At 40.2% G+C, this 17,203-nt stretch overlaps 1 pseudogene; it reads left to right on the forward strand.

Moving 5' to 3' along the window:
• Window positions 1-7,227: 7,227 nt before the first annotated feature.
• LOC113058946 (NACHT, LRR and PYD domains-containing protein 12-like) overlaps window positions 7,228-17,203 on the forward strand; it is a 71,870-nt pseudogene continuing 61,894 nt past the window's right edge.

Here is a 17,203-nt window from a genome sequence, read left to right on the forward strand (position 1 = left end):
CACTTTCTTTATATATTCTAAATATTTATATTCTAACTACTTGTTCTCTCTCTCTCTCTCTCTCTGTGTGTGTGTGTTTGTGTGTGTGTGTGTGTGTGTGTGTGTATAAAGTAGTCAACGTTTGAAGTGGATCAAATCTTTTAATCAAAGCTGTCCTAAAACCTAAACGAATATATATATATATATATATCGTTTTGATTGCTTTTGTTGATCTCATTATTAATAAAATAATCTGCTAATATAAATGTTTTAATTAATGATCGCTTAAAATGCCTCACATACCAAAACAAGCGGTTGGCGTGATTTCAAAGGACATTTAAACCATCTCTGATTGGTTTATTACATTATATTAACCAATATAATCTATTAGAGCGTGTTGTATTGTTATTGGACATACTGTAACTATGCCTGTGATCATAAAAAAAAACGTGTTCTTTATCCCCGCGAGGAATACGCGGAAGTAAGCGCAATTCCTTTGAAACTATCCACTGCGCATGCGCAAAGCAAGCAGGACGGCACCGTGGGAAATAGTTAGACCTACTACAACAAATAAAGAACAATTGAGAAAAAGTAAATTTGATCCATTATTTCGCTTTGGTTTCCTTGTTTATTATATTTCCCGTTTCGAGCTGAAAGCAATGAAACAAACGTCAGTTTTTAATATTTGGTTCATACAGAAAAACAGAAAAACAAAATATTAATTCGTTATTTCGTTTTTTGGTTTTCCAGATTAAATGGAATAATTGAATGATCGGATGATACACGGACCTACACGGACCTTGGTTGAACCGTTCCGCCTTCAACTTGGTCTTTCATTCTTTCAGAATAAGAGTCTTATAGGAGTAATGTCTGAAATGCCGCTCACTGTTAATTAACATAATATTTGAGTCAGATGTAGCTGGACACATAATTTGTGCTGCTGTGGCTTTCAAGTCACCTCTTTAAATTATTTATAGGTTATAGTATTTTATGAATATTGTCCCACTGTAAATACAGTGCAATTAGTTCTGTTTTCTTGGATAAAAGTGAAGTGGAAATAAAAATCAATAATAGACTGAACAGTTCCATGATAATATGGCTGTAACATTTACCATTCTTGTCCTTTAAGTCTAAAGGCACTAGGTAGGTGTGTAATCAGGGTATCTTCCGTAATCAGGGTATCTTCCGTCCATTCCAAATCCGTTTCCAATTAAAAATCAGAAAACTAAAGACTCAAGAGGATTCAAGTGAGAGAACATGAATTCAATAACGAGAAATGGAAAAATGGCTCGCTTATTCGTTATTCCATCTAGGTAAACAAACGGAAAATGAGTTTTTGACTGATTTCTCATTTTGTCGTTTGGGGTTTAAAAAACGGTTTATGGCTTCAATATTTCATACGCACTTGTGGGCGGAGCTGAAACGCTTCTTTCATTTGATTGGTCGAATCGCTCCGCCTTCAACTCGATCTTACATTCTTTCAGAATAAGAGTCTTATAAGAGTAGTGTCTGAAACCACCGCTCACTGTTAATTAACATAATATTTGAGTCAGATGTTGCTGCGCACATAATTCGTGCTGCTGTGACTTGCAAGTCACGCCTTTAAATTATTTCTAGGTTATAGTATTGTATGAATATTGTCCCACTGTAAATACAGTGCAAATAGTTTTGTCTCCTTGGATAAAAGTGAAGTGGAAATAAAAATCAATAATAGACTGAACAGTTCCATGATAATATGTCTGTAACATTTACCACTCTCATCTTTTAAGTCAAAAGGCACTATGTATTAAAAAATGTATTAAATAAATTAGTAATATTACTTTTATTACATTCTAAATTGAATGATGTTTCTCTTTTAGTCTTCATTGTTGGCCTTGAGAAAGCCGACATATATTTGAACATTATTATCATTTATTATGAGAGTAATTGACAACGACTAAAATTTTAATGTTTCACCAAATTCAGCTCAGATCTTCAGTCTCGCCTGACTCGTTGCTGTAACTGGTCAGACTTTCTACTTCTCAAAAATCCTAGTGACTTTCATTATCTGAGCAATGAAGGTCTTACACTTAATGTCCACTAGATTAAATTTACGTAAGTTTAAATATCAAATAATACATTAATTTCATGTGTACTACCATGAATATGCCATATCTGTGTACAAGAATAAACTTCACACTTCAAGCTGTACTTTAAAACTTCCCATTCTGGCTTTTTCAACCTACCTCCAAATTTATTTTAAGACATTTTTTATTCACACTGGTTTATGCATTTAATGTTTGTCCATCTGGAACTTTTATTTTTCATGAGCTGTACATTTTAAGATGTACTCCGTGTTGATAAATCACATGCACTGAATGTAAAGTGCTAATGTTAATGTCAGGACTCTCAGTCCTCCTCTTGGATGGCCAGTGTCCTGCAAAGTTTAGCTACCCCAAATAAACACACCTAAGCTAAGCAAGGTCTTCAGGATCAGTAGCAATGTCCAAGCAAGTGTGTTGGAACTGTACTCTGCAGAACATGGTTTTCCCGGTTCAGGACTGAGTTTTAAATCTATAAATGCATTTGTACAGTTGGGTGTCTGCATGCAGAGGTGTACTTCGTGGGTGTCTGCATGCAGAGGTGTACTTAGGGGAAGTAGTGGCCTAATGGTTAGAGTGGCCAATCGAAGGGTTGTGGGTTCTAGTCTCAGGCCGGATGGAATTGTGGGTGGGGGGAGTGCATGTACAGTTCTCTCTCCACCTTCAATACCACGACTTAGGTGCCCTTGAGCAAGGCATCGAACCCCCAACTGCTCCCCGGAGAAGGGTATTCCTGCACAACCGGAGGCTGCAGTTTCAGGACCGCAGTTCTTGGACCGCAGCTTTAGGACCCTAGTTTTTTTGTGACAGTGCCACCTACTGTACTGGATCAACACTTATTAATTCGTGGCCATGATTTCATAAATCCTTGTTGAGTTTTAATTACAAAGTATTATAAGTGAATCTAGCCTGCACATTAATTAAACTTACCAGATGACCAGAGCATGGTTGATGTAAGGTTTGTAAGATTTACCTGCAGCTTAATGTATTAGTGTGAATACTGGCTTAATAGTCATCGTTTTACCATATTTATGTATAAAATATCTTTCATAATTAAACTGCACTGACTGCCTAGTTGCAGTATGTGTTAGCCTGTTGTTTTGCCATTGTTTTGTAATGATGAATGAGGCGTTTGGCAATTTTAATGGCTTGTTACAATTTGGCCTAATCTGCAGGTCTACTCCACATACAGTCCATTGATATCATGTGTTCCTGTCATGTTCTAAATGGCCAATAGGAAGTGATTTTATGGATTTGGTTAGGCTCATTGTAGGACAGATGATTAAAAAAGGCACTAGTGATATTTTCATGATCTCAAAATATTCTAACAAGTAGGCTCTTTTTCAAGATACATAAACAGTAACAATCCAAAAAGGGAGATCCCTGCCAGAATTGAAGAGATGCACCACATGCTGCAAGGACTTTCATTTTTCATATATATATGTATATGTTCCAGTTGAATATGTTAAACAAATGTTTCTTATTTATCTCTCTCTGTCTCTCGCTCTGTCTTTTTCTAGAGTTGAAGCCTACAGCCATTCTATCCATGCAGCAACTGATGGAAAAGGGGTTCACTTTGGTGCTGTTGTGATGTTGTCGCAAAAATGACATATATATATATATATATATATATATATATATATATATATATATATATATATATATATATATATATATATATATATATATATATATATATATATATATATATACAGTACAGACCAAAAGTTTGGACACACCTTCTCATTCAAAGAGTTTTCTTTATTTTCATGACTATGAAAATTGTAGAGTCACACTGAAGGCATCAAAACTATAAATTAACACATGTGGAATTATATATGGAATTATATACATAACCAAAAAGTGTGAAACAACTGAAAATATGTCATATTCTAGGTTCTTCAATGTAGCCACCTTTTGCTTTGATTACTGCTTTGCACACTCTTGGCATTCTCTTGATGAGCTTCAAGAGGTAGTCACCTGAAATGGTCTTCCAACAGTCTTGAAGGAGTTCCCCGAGAGATGCTTAGCACTTGTTAGCCCTTTTGCCTTCTGTCTGCGGTCCAGCTCACCTCTAAACCATCTCGATTGGGTTCAGGTCCGGTGACTGTGGAGGCCAGGTCATCTGGCGCAGCACCCCATCACTCTCCTTCTTGCTCAAATAGCCCTTGATGCCTTCAGTGTGACTCTACAATTTTCATAGTCATGAAGATAAAGAAAAACTCTTTGAATGAGAAGGTGTGTCCAAACTTTTGGTCTGTACTATATATATATATATATATATATATGTACATATATGTATATAAATAAACATTCTTGAATCATTCTTGTGTCTGGTCTTGCCTCTGAACAACTTTTAAAATATTGGCAGTAATTTAGTGACTCCATACGCTGATTCCAACTTTAACTTACCTGATAATGAGCTAATTCACCTTAAGGAGGTTAATCAATATACTGTATAATTCAAGAGACTAAGACTTTTAAGGTTCTTCATTTTTTACAATTGTTTTAAAGTTGATATACATCAATTTTACAAAATTGATATTTCATTTATATTTTGTTCAAATCCATGTTTAAATTGAAAATTGTGACTCAAAGCACACTTAGTAATTAACCTCTGCTGCATTTTGAATCAAAAATCACTTTTAAAAACAAATACAACTGAGATTAATATATTGACGCTATATACAAAGTAACGTGACTGCAAACTAAACCAACAGGATACTAGAACTGCGGTCCTGAAACTGCAGCCATCGCTATATCGTCCAGTATGGTAGGTGGCGCTGTCACAAAAACTAGGGTCCTAGAACTGCGGCCCAGATCCGCGGTCCTGAATCTGTTGCCTCCGGTTGTGCAGGAACATACTACTGGGCAATTTTTTGCTAAATGTGTTTTTGTGCTGGTAGTAGGCGTGACTTCATTTCAGTATTTACATCAGAATTAATAGCAATTATATTAGCATTACAGTGGGTCGAAGAAGTTCAACCAATCAGTTCAGTTATATGCACAGATTCTCTATCTGCAATTGAAAGTCTAGCAAGTGGTATATCTACAGCTAGACAGGACTTAATTTATGAAATATTGCAAAGTCTTTTTAGAACCAGACAATTGGGAATCATTATTAATTTTCTTTGGATACCGGCTCATATGGGGGTGGCAGGTAATGAGGAGGTGGATAGATTAGTCAAACAGGCCATAAAATTTCAAGAAGTTGATATCAAGATTGCGCTGAGTAAGACTGAGATTAAAAGTATAATAGCTAAGGAAGTTAGAAAGAATGGCAGAATGAGTGGGACAGTGGAAATAAGGGTCGACATTTATACAACATACAAGGAACAGTTGGTTTTGAAAGAAGAAACATTGGAAATAGGAGGATGGATGTTATAATTTCAAGAATGCGCATAGGCCATTGTCTACTAAATCAAAGTTTGGTCAGGATTGGGAAACACCAGACTGGGTATTGTGAAAAATGTAGTTCGGAAAATATGGAGACAGTAGAACATGTATTATTAAAATGTGAGGCTTATGCAAGAGAAAGATTTAAATTATTTCAAGCATTAAGAGAAATGGAAATGGAAGATTTTTCTATCAAAGCATTATTAGGTAATGGCCCAAAGCAACTTAAAATATATGAAGAAGTATTTAATTTCTTAAAAGACACTCATTTAAGTAACAGGATTTAGGTCACTACTACCATAACGTTATCCACACTCCAATCCAGTAGGTGGCGGGAATGCACCATTTAAGTTTGGTTTGCCAACCGCCATTAAACTTGAAAAAAGAAGAAGAAGTAGGCGTGACTTATGTGATGAAAGTGAAAGTGTTTTTATTCGGGGCCATTTTGTGCCAAAATAACTTCTCCTTATCAAAACAGCAGTAAAAGTGAGTATCAAAGATTATCGTTTTATAGACTCAACAGCTTGTTGAAGTGTTCTTTTATTTGTACGTATAGTAGCTATACATATTGGTAAACCGACACCGTCAGAAAACGTCTAGGTTATCTTGTAGTGAGGGGCGTTTATTTATTAGTTACGGAATCATAAAGGTAGGCTTTGTCCATTTGACGTTTGAGTAAGTTAAATCCGTTTATTAGCATACTTAATTAAATATTTGTCTAGTGCAGGCTACTAAATTTGAAGTATAATTACAGTATGAAATACTGTAGCCTACTTATTAAGTCTGGAGTCTGCCGTTATCGTTTCTGGATTGCCAAAAACGAACAACAAACGGTGCTAATACAGTTAAGATGTGCAGTAATACTTATAATTCCATGCATCCATATATTTACTGGATGGCCATAAAGTTATTTATCTTTTATGAATCCTTAAAATATTGGTCCCCGGGACGTTGCGAGCGCAAAGAGTGTAACGTTACGTGAGTTTTTAAAAGCTTGGGCCTGTAGGCCTAACGTTACTATTATTACGCCCTTTTCCGCATCTGTCGTCTTTGTCAAGGGCCGTTTTGATAATTTTTTTTTTTTTTATAAAATGATTTCAAAATTGTTTCATGTTTTCAAAACTGGACATATATGCATGTGAGAACTTACAGTAGGCCTAGGCCTAATTGTGGTCGAATGAAGAAGGCCGGGTTTTACTAGCGTTAATCATTTTTATTTGCAGAAGTATTAATTTAGGCACTTTTTTGTTTATTACTTTATTAACAAACACTTCAAATTTTGTTAGTTTATTGTTTTCCAATATACTACTTCTACTACATCTACAGGTGAAATGTGTTTATCAGTATAAACTGTTGTTACACTTTAGTTCTCCAAAAATATCTTAATTAAAAAATAATAAAAAAGCATGTTACTTACAAAGGAAAATAATCATGAAAGCTCAGTAATTCTAGAACCAAGTAATAATGTGAACTTAAACAACTAGCAGTTGGCATCACTGTTGTTAATATATTAAAAATAATATTAACATGGCTAATTCAGTCATTTTAGCTTAATGATTATATATATATATATATAAAAAAATAATAAAAAATTATTTATATATCTTAGCGCATGTGTGCCTCAACAAAATATGACATGATTTTGTTGTTAAAATAAAGCTGTTTCTGATTGTTATTTTCTTTAGCAGTGTCTGTGGAATAAACTGTAGATCATTTTGTGGATGGGTGTGTGAGGGATCTGACTCATCTGATCCACCTTTGCAGCTCCAATATGGACGATGCACAGACATCCAGTGAAGGAGACTTTTGTCCAGGAATCAGGTACTCTTTAAAGACTCAAAATGGCACATAAATGATAAACTAGAAAATAACTTATAGTACATACATGGATTCATGAAGCTTTTCCTCTTAACAGTTACAGTTCAGTCCAGTGTAAGAGAAAAGGATCAGCGGAGCCAAGCTGTGTGTCAATGAAGAGTGATCAGTCTATGAATTCACCACTGCATTTTAATGATGGAAACACAAAATCTGGCAGCAGGTACAATATTTCTGCAAACATTTGCTAATTGTATTACATACACATTGTAAACTAAGACAGGAAATATTGTGTTGATCATGTGCTGGTATTTATATTTTCATCAGATGTTTTGATGTTCAAGGTACTGTTAACACAAAAGTGCTTGGTACAGGATACATATTTACACTTCTACTCTATATGTAATTATTCTGTTCTCACTGACCTTTGGACAACCTGTTTGAATATTATAAAATCTGCTTAATAAAGCTACTGTATCTCTTAACAGTTACAGTTCAGTCCAGTGTAAGAGAAAAGGATCAGCGGAGCCAAGCTGTGTGTCAATGAAGAGTGATCAGTCTATGAATTCACCACTGCATTTTAATGATGGAAACACAAAATCTGGCAGCAGGTAAAATATTTCTGCAAACATATGCTAATTGTATTACAAAAACATTTCAAATCCATAGATATATACACTAGATGTCGCCTTGGCTATTGCAGTTCATTGGAACAAATGCGTCAATAGAGCCACCATCTTGGAACAGGGGAGCCCCTCCTCTTTAATGAATCAGCCTCAATGTAGGCAAAGGTCAAACAGAAATAAAATCACCATTAAGCTCAAAACTTGTAAAATTTGCACGACCTACAAACTTTTTACTTTATTAAATGTTTAGAATTCCTTTCATTTAAGTAATGCCCTCTTTCTTTATCCTTTTCTTTTTTGTTAATGTAACAATTTTTTTGTGCTATGAAGTTGTTGAAGTGTTCTATGTCTCTACCCTTTACATTTTGTTATTCTTAAAAGTATTGTTGTGTTCTAACTCTGTTTCATACTGTAAACGTAATGTTCAAATAACGCATTTGAAAAATAATAATAATAATAATAATAATAAATAAAGTCACCATAAATCATCATGAATGCGATTTTAATTTTTTTTTTTCTTTTCGTTAAAACGGTCAGACATGTATTTATCATTTAGTCCAGAGAAAATTTAAGGTTTTGATATTAACATAATCTACTTTTTCGAAATATAATGCAAAGTAGGCCTAAGTTTAAACTTCCACTTCATTCTTCCACTTGAGTAAACTTCGAATGAACTATCGCTACTTACCTTAGCCTACTGCATTCAAAATTGCAATGGTGTGACTATACATGTTAATTTAAACATTTTAATTGTATTGGTTTATTAAATATGATACCAAAAGTAATTTGCACGTGGAAGCAAATCACAAATTTGAGAGGAACATGTGAAAGTTAGATAGTTGAGGTGCCAATTAAAGACCGTTCAATCTTTTCTTTATTCCAGCCCCGCATTACCTTTGTTTGCCACATTAAATACCGTAAATCCTCAAATGAAAACCGGTAGTCAAATAAACACAGGGCCTCTTACAGTGGCCGGGGGCGTGGTCAACATGGACAAATAAAGGCTGGTCTTAAATAAAGGCGGGGGGAAAATTTGTGCAGCAGAGCCAGATAACGAATGTACACGCCCACTGCCGGAGTGTTTCTCGTTCTCGAGTCAAGAACCGGTTGCATCGGTTTTCAGATCACCAGTATACTGAACCAAGAACCGTTTCTGTCGGACGCGTCCGAGCTGATAATACTGCGCATGCGTGATTCAGAGTGAAGCAGACGGACACAGCGCGTCTGAACCAAACTGATTTTTTTGGTGATTGATTCTGAACTGATTCTGTGCTAATGTTATGGTCTCTGTCCACTGGAACGCTATCGCTTTTAATTTAAAACGGTTTATTTAAAACAATTACTTTTCAAACACATGGAATTAGAAATAAAGGCTTGCCTCTAATAAAAGCCTGCTTCAAATAAAAGCCCGTTACCTTCTGCAGTTCAGGTAAATAAAGGCCCCGGTTTTTATTTGAGGAATTACGGTAAGTATGTACTAAAGTCACATTCATACAGAACCCCCTTAAATCAGTGTAGTGTTACAGAGCGCCAGTCAGAGAAACTATTGAATAGAGACCAAAAAAAAAACAAAAAAACAATCATATTACATTGATATAAATACATTCTGTTCATTGTCGGTTTTCTTATCTGTCAAAAACTAATGGTTCCCTCTCGAGGCGGTAACGCTAAGACGTATATGGGAACTCTTCCCTTCTCCACTTTCACTGAAATCTTATTGGCTAACGCCAGCTGGGGACAGCTGGCCAATTGATGCGAAGCATGCAAATACTGGCGGGTAAGCGTGCAGTATAAAATGCATGGGCGCGAAAATTACGTCAGAATCTCTTTCTTCACGCTAGAAGTCTTATCTAAGTCATCGTGGAAGTTGCAATAGAGGACTACTCACCCTGTTTTTCCTCTCCGCATCCGATGGCTGCTAATGCTAGATTCGGACCTTCACCAGTTCTGTGTGACCTGCTTGGGATTCTCACACGGACAACACTTGAAAAACGCCCACTGTACCGAGCTGCCAGTGCGCGCCCTCAGAGCCAGAGTGGCTCGGAGGACGGCGGGAATGAGGCCCACTGCCGCCAGCGAGCCGCTGGTGGGCCCTCCCGCGCCCGAAGACGAGTTTGACGTCGGCGTGGTGGACTATAGCTTCCGCGAACTTCCTCCTCTTCGGAGCTGGCGAGGAAAACGACTCCATGTCGCTTCGACGTCGAAAAAGGTTTGGGCCTCTCAGTGGGACCGCCCCGACCAAGAGGGCCCTGAGACCTCCAGGAGAAGCTCGTCAGGGTCTTCGGAAAGGTCGTCACGGAGCTGAGTCTCGCTTGCAACGCACATGACGAGCCTGTGATAGGTAACTAGACTCGTGGCTCCTCCAGTCGAGCTGCTACCAGATGGCATTTAGGCATGCAAGAGCTCGTGGTGAAATCGTGGGCTGCACCCCAATCGGCGCGCACCCACTCTGCTACGAAGGCCATATCACGCACGTGGACGGGACGGAAACCCTCCCCCCCCGTCTAGGAGACTGTTACCACACACCTGTGCTCGTCTCCCTCTGCTTTTGGTCCGGACCACAGTCTAGAAAGAGCGAATGCAGCTTCTGCTCTTTGCCAGGGCAATACTCAAGGTGTTTCAGGCAAACGGCGGCACAGTAGCGCTGACGTCATCAGGATCTGCACGCGGCAACTGATCTCGCGCTGATTGCTATTAAGCGCTCTGCTCAGCTGTTTCACGGAGCTCATGGTCATCTTTACAGGCACCTATTGCTTACCCTAGCTGTCCTGAAAGACGCGGACCGTAGGCCGCTCCTAAACGTTCCAGTTGCTCCCTCCGGCCTCTTTGGTGACGTCATGGAGCTATTCTCAGAGACGCAGAAAGCGCGCCAAAGTATGAGCCATGTGATACCCCGTCGCTCACCCCAGTCTTCTTCTGCGAGATTCTTATGCACCGGGCCAGGCTCTGAAACCAGCTAAAATAACCCGCAGTGGCACCCCGCTCTGAACCGGATGCTCGTTTCTGCCGAAACCAGCAGTGGTAAGAACCTGGAAGGTAACGTCAGGGTCAGTTGAGGACCCCGCGCCGAGAGAGAGCCAGCGCGCCATACGAGCCGTCTCCCTGACGGTGAAAGAGTGAGTGAGCGGGAGGCCCCGCCCCCAAGCGCCATGTTCATATGCATCATGTCCCCCATTTCCTTCGGGCGACGATTGCTATGTCTGTTTGAATGCTGTTTGTGTGAGTTCCACAATAAAAGCAGGTATACAATCAGCGAAAGAGCTTTACTGCCTCTTACACTCATCTCTGTGTCACTCGCCCTGTCTCAGATCAGTGCAGAGCCACAACCCATGATTATACTGGCCTCGCGAGAGTGCCAACACCACATGAACACGGTGTCACCCTCAATGTTCAGATGCATCATGTCCCCCATGTTTCTTCGGGCGACGATTGCTATGTCTGTTTGAATGCTGTTTGTGTGAGTTCCACAATAAAAGCATGTTACAATCAACTAAAGAGCTTTACTTCCTCTTACACTCATCTCTGTGTCACTCGCCCTGTCTCAGAACAGTGCAGAGCCACAACCTATTATTATAATGGCCTCGCGAAGGAGCGAGAGTGCCAACACCACAAAGACACATGCATCATGTCCCCCACATCACTGTGGGTGACGATTGCTATATGTGTTTTAAATGATGTTTTTGTGAGTAAAAATTGTACTAAAGAAGCATATATACAAATTCTTGCACCCAACGTTGTGTCACTCGCCCTGTCTCAAACAGCGCAGAGCCACCCACAGTCCATTATTATAATGGCCTCATGATGGCGCAAGAGTGTCACACCATTTCGCGACGCGCCCGCCCTCCCGCCAGTGCTTCCAGCCTCGCGGGGGCGGGGCCTTAATTAAAATAAGCCATCAGTGGCTGTAGACGTAACGCGTCCGCCGTGTCATCTCATGGACGGTAAGAGGGCTATCCCGGGCGTTTCACCGTGGATACTGGGAATAATTCACGACGGATATTCTCTCCAATTCAAACGCAGACCTCCCCGCTTCAATGGCGTGGTCCCGTCACTGACTTTGCCCCAAAACCGTCCTGTTCTGCGACAGGAAGTTCTCAGTCTGCTCGAGAGAGAGCGATAGAGCGAAATTTCCCCTCAGATCGAGCGGAATGCGAATGTTGAATTATCTGGACGATTGGCTGATTTTAGCCCACTCAAGAGATGTGCTATCAGTCATGTGGAAACAATGCTTCGCCGTTTGGATACGCTGGGACTGCGTGTGAATATGCAGAAGAGCATGTTTTTACGAGTCGGACTGTAACATATCTGGTAATATGTTTGGACTCGATGGCGATACAAGCCCATCTCTCTCTAGAGCATTTCATCGACTCTGCGCAGTTTCTGACTGGGCAAGTCGTTTGCACTAAGGGAATTTCAGAGGCTTATGGGACTGATGGCGGCGGCTTCTTCAGTGTGCCATCTGGGTCTGCTACATTGCGGCCGCTACAGTTTTGGCTGTAACTCGAGTTCCGCCGAGGGCGTGGTCTTCGGTCCACAAGCACTTACGGTCATTCACAGTTGCGTCAGCACTCTGAGACCGTGGAACAGCCCGGATATGTTCAGCCCAGGAGTTCTTTTCTCTGCGAACACGATCTAGGCCGGGGAGCAGTGTGTCTGGGCCTGTGGTCGGAGTCACAGAGAAGGTGACACAAAACCGTTTGGAATAATGGAAGCGGTGTCCTAATATCCCTGCAAGCCTTTCGGTCGAAATTGGAGCGGAAACATGTACTGATTCAAACCGACAACAGGTCTGTGGTCTCGTACATAAATCGCCAGGGCGGCGTGCGCTCCAGAGCTCTATTCAAACAGGCAGCGAGTTTCCTGTTGTGGGCGGACCGACACTTAATCTCCATAGGAGCGTCGCACATCCCCGGTACTTTGAACCGTGGAGTGAGCATGCTTTTGAGGAACGGGATTCCTTAAGGAGATGTTGGCTTCACCCAAGATCAGATCTAATGATTTGGGAGGGAGGAAGTGGATTGTTTGCCACGAGCGAGAACACGTTTGCTATCTCACTCCCCCCTGCTGGGAGATGCTCTGACATCGCGCTGGCCGGAAGCCAGGCTTACACATTCCCTCCTGTGAAGATTCTGCCTGTGTTGTGCAAAATCAGGGAGGAGAAAGCATCAGTTATACTCGTGGCCCCGAACTGGCCGAATCAGCCCTGGTTCGCGGACCTGAGAGAGTTACTGATGGCTCCCCATGGCGAATCCCCCTCAAGCAGGACCTGCTGTCTCAGGCGAATGGCACAATATAGCACCCCAGCCCCGAGCTGTGGAACCTTCATGTGTGGCCGCTGCGGGGACCCTAATGAGCGGGACACTCTGCACTGACGAGTGCTAAACACACTTACTGAGACGCGAGCATCATCAAACATTCACTGCTACGAGCAGAAGTGGTGAGTTTTCACAAAATGGTGCGAGAACATTTATATTGACCCGGGGACCTGTTCCGTGTCGGATGTTTTGCGCTTTCTACAGCACAGTTGGATAGCGGGAGTTTGAAACCATCCACGCTGAAGGTGTATGTGACCGCTATTGCCGCTTTCGTTCCCCGGTTACGGGTAAACGATCGGTAAGCACGCTCTGGTATTCAGTTTTCTCAGGGGAGCAAGTAGATTGTGTGCTTCATGGCCGCCCTCCGTGCCGCCGTGGGATTTCGCTCTAGTTTTGAGGGCTCTATCTCTTATTACCGTTCGAGCCATTAGCTTCGATTGCGGTTAAGGAGCTTCCCTGAAGACTGCCTTGCCTCTTGCTCTCGCCTCAGCGAAGTGCCTTGGAGAATTTCGTGAGTGTTTGGTGAACGATATTGCATTGGTTTCGGGCCTGGCGACTGTAATGTCACTCTCCGGCCGAGACCGGGTTTCGTTTCGAAGTCATTCAATACACCGTTTTGTTTCCCTGCCCGCCTTATCTGTTGAGCCGTCAGCCTCGCGAGACACTGATACTCAGAGCGCCGGGACCCTGTTAGGGTTTTACGGATGTATATGAGTTGCTCGGCCGCCTTTCGTCAGTCGGACCAGCTGTTCGTGTGCTTGGTGGATGTAATAAGGGACGTGCTGTTTCTAAACAGAGACTTTCTCACTGGATCGTGGACGCTATCAAATGCCAGGGGAAGGATTACCCCCTCAACATCAGAGCTCATTCTGCGAGGACATTATAAATGCTTCCTGATGGGCCTGGTCTAGAGGTATGTCTGTCCAGTATTTATGTTTTGCTGCTGGCTGGTCTTCCCAGAACACAATCGCCAGGTTTTTACAAGCTGGATGTACCCTCTGTAGCGTCACATGTTTTTCGGTGAGTTAAGTTTTATTCATTAAAGCTGTTATAACCAGCTATACAGTAGTTACCATGGCTGCTAACTCTGTGTTATGGTTTAAATGGTTTATGCAGCAGTCACCGCAAACGCCGTCGACTCTGTTTAACTTGAGTTCTTATTGTTATTAATTAATTTTATATTATTAATTTTGTAAAGCACTTTGGGGCAGCGTCTGTTGTTTAAAAATGTGCTATATAAATAAAGTTGCTTGCTTGCTTGCTTGCTTATTGCTTTGTGTCTGCCCTGGTTAGTGCAGATTTCGATATATTGCTTGAAGTTATGCATATTTTGTTAGGGTCGGAGCAGATGTCTCATTGGCCTAGTTCCGCCTAGCAGATGCAAGCACTCTTAGCGACACGGCCATTGGCTAGAACTGTACTGCTTGTGTGAGGGTGATTGACTCCGTTCAGGGCGTATCTTCACTGCTCTCACGGCGGGATTTTATACAGTTCCCATATACGTCTTAGCTGACGTAATGTTGAGTTACCGCCTCGAGAGGGAACGTCTCCGGTTACTATCGTAACCTCGGTTCCCTGAGAGGCGGGAATGAGACATTACGTTAGCCGCCGTGGTCGCTGTTTGATCAGCTGTGCTAGCGTTCAGTCGTGATTTTCGCGCCCATGCATTTTATACTGCACGCTTACCCGCCAGTATTTGCATGCTTCGCGTCAATTGGCCAGCTGTCCCCAGCTGGCGTTAGCCAATAAGATTTCAGTGAAAGTGGAGAAGGGAAGAGTTCCCATATACGTCTTAGCTGACGTAATGTCTCGTTCCCGCCTCTCAGGGAACCGAGGTTACGATAGTAACCGGAGACGGTAACTAGCATGGATTAGCTGCAGTCGTTAACCAAGGGCTGAAACAAACCAATGTTACCAGAAATATAATTTTGTAACATTCAGAATCAGAATGAGCTTTATTGTCAGGTATAATAAAATAATAAAAAATAATAAAAAAATAATATAATAAAAATATTATTATTATTATTATTATTATTATAAAAAATACAAATAAAAAGGTAAGGAATGACAATATACAAATTGACAATTGTGTGTGCAGGTATATTACAATAGGCAGTTTTGTATGTTTAGGTATATTATGTGCAAAAATTGAAGTGTACACTAAGTATGTTTGTTAGATGTGTATATAAATTTGTTTTATGATTCAATATCATAAAACATTCTCACATTTGAAATGTAATCCCTTGCTGTCTGGATTTTAGATTTCTTTTGTCTGAACATCCATACAGGCAGAGATCGCAGCATTACCTAGTTACCTCCCATGACAAGAACCCTGTACCAAGATGGCAGCGGTGTTGACGCATGCTTAGAACCCCAAGACGAGTGTATATATCTAAGATTGTAAGACAGGAAATATTGTGTGGATCATGTGCTGGTATTTATATTTTCATCAGATGTTTTGATGTTTAAGGTACTGTTAACACAAAAGTGCTTGGTACAGGATACATATTTACACTTCTACTCTATATGTAATTATTCTGTTCTCACTGACCTTTGGACATCCTGTTTGAATATTATAAAATCTGCTTAATAAAGCTACTGCATCTCTAAACAGTTACAGTTCAGTCCAGTGTAAGAGAAAAGGATCAGCGGAGCCAAGCTGTGTGTCAATGAAGAGTGATCAGTCTATGAATTCACCACTGCATTTTAATGATGGAAACACAAAATCTGGCAGCAGGTAAAATATTTCTGCAAAAATTTGCTAATTGTATTACATACAAATTGTAAACTAAGACAGGAAATATTGTGTTGATCATGTGCTGGTATTTATATTTTCATCAGATGTTTTGATGTTCAAGGTACTGTTAACACAAAAGTGCTTGGTACAGGATACATATTTACACTTCTACTCTATATGTAATTATTCTGTTCTCACTGACCTTTGGACATCCTGTTTGAATATTATAAAATCTGCTTAATAAAGCTACTGTATCTCTTAACAGTTACAGTTCAGTCCAGTATAAGAGAAAAGGATCAGCGGAGCCAAGCTGTGTGTCAATGAAGAGTGATCAGTCTATGAATTCACCACTGCATTTTAATGATGGAAACACAAAATCTGGCAGCAGGTAAAATATTTCTGAAAACATAAAATATACCAAGAATTATGTTTATATTTTGGAATGAAATCGGGAATTCAAAATGTGAATTATTTACTGGCATTTCTATTTTCATGTTCAAGTTGTGGTTCACGTAAAAGCACTAGACAATACCAAATTAAAACGTCTGCTGTGTAAAGTTATCGGTTCCCCCTGACCTTAGGACATTATCTTTGAATATTAAAACCCTGCATTATAAGGCTGCTGTATACAGTATCTCACACAAGTGAGTACACCCTCACATTTTTGTAAATATTTTATTATATCTTCATATTATGGAGAAATGACACTTTGCCACCACTACAGTTTAATGAAGGAAACACACCATCTGGCTGCAGTAAATACCGCAAACTGAAGTAAATCACACTGTGTGATTTATTTAAATACTCTCCTCCGGTAAATTTTGTGTCTGAAAAGTCAGACACTAAAATAATTGTCAACACTTTTTGTGTGCCTTTAGTAAATCTTGACAGTAGTTTAACCTGTTAAAAGCGGGATGGCACTTAATAAATCTGGCCCAATGTGGGCTGTATATTAAAATGTCCTAAATCTTTTTCTTAATCTGATGTTCATAGAAAAAGAAAAAAATGCATCAAGGATAATCTACCAAAACCCAGCCATGTGCCTGTGAAGAGAGGGTGTTCAGTGGAGCAGCCAATACTTTCTAGTGGTGGAAACACTGCCCACCGGTACAGTTTGTCAAGTTTTGTATCCTTCGTACTAAATTGTTTATGGCTCAGTATTTGTGTTGCACAAGATTGTAAATTCTCATGGAGTATGTCAGAAAGCAGGTTATGTGACATACCTGGGTATGTTTAAGGGAATGTAAGTGGATT

Source organism: Carassius auratus, chromosome 40, assembly GCF_003368295.1.
Source record: "Carassius auratus strain Wakin chromosome 40, ASM336829v1, whole genome shotgun sequence".
Taxonomy (NCBI): Eukaryota; Metazoa; Chordata; class Actinopteri; order Cypriniformes; family Cyprinidae; genus Carassius; species Carassius auratus.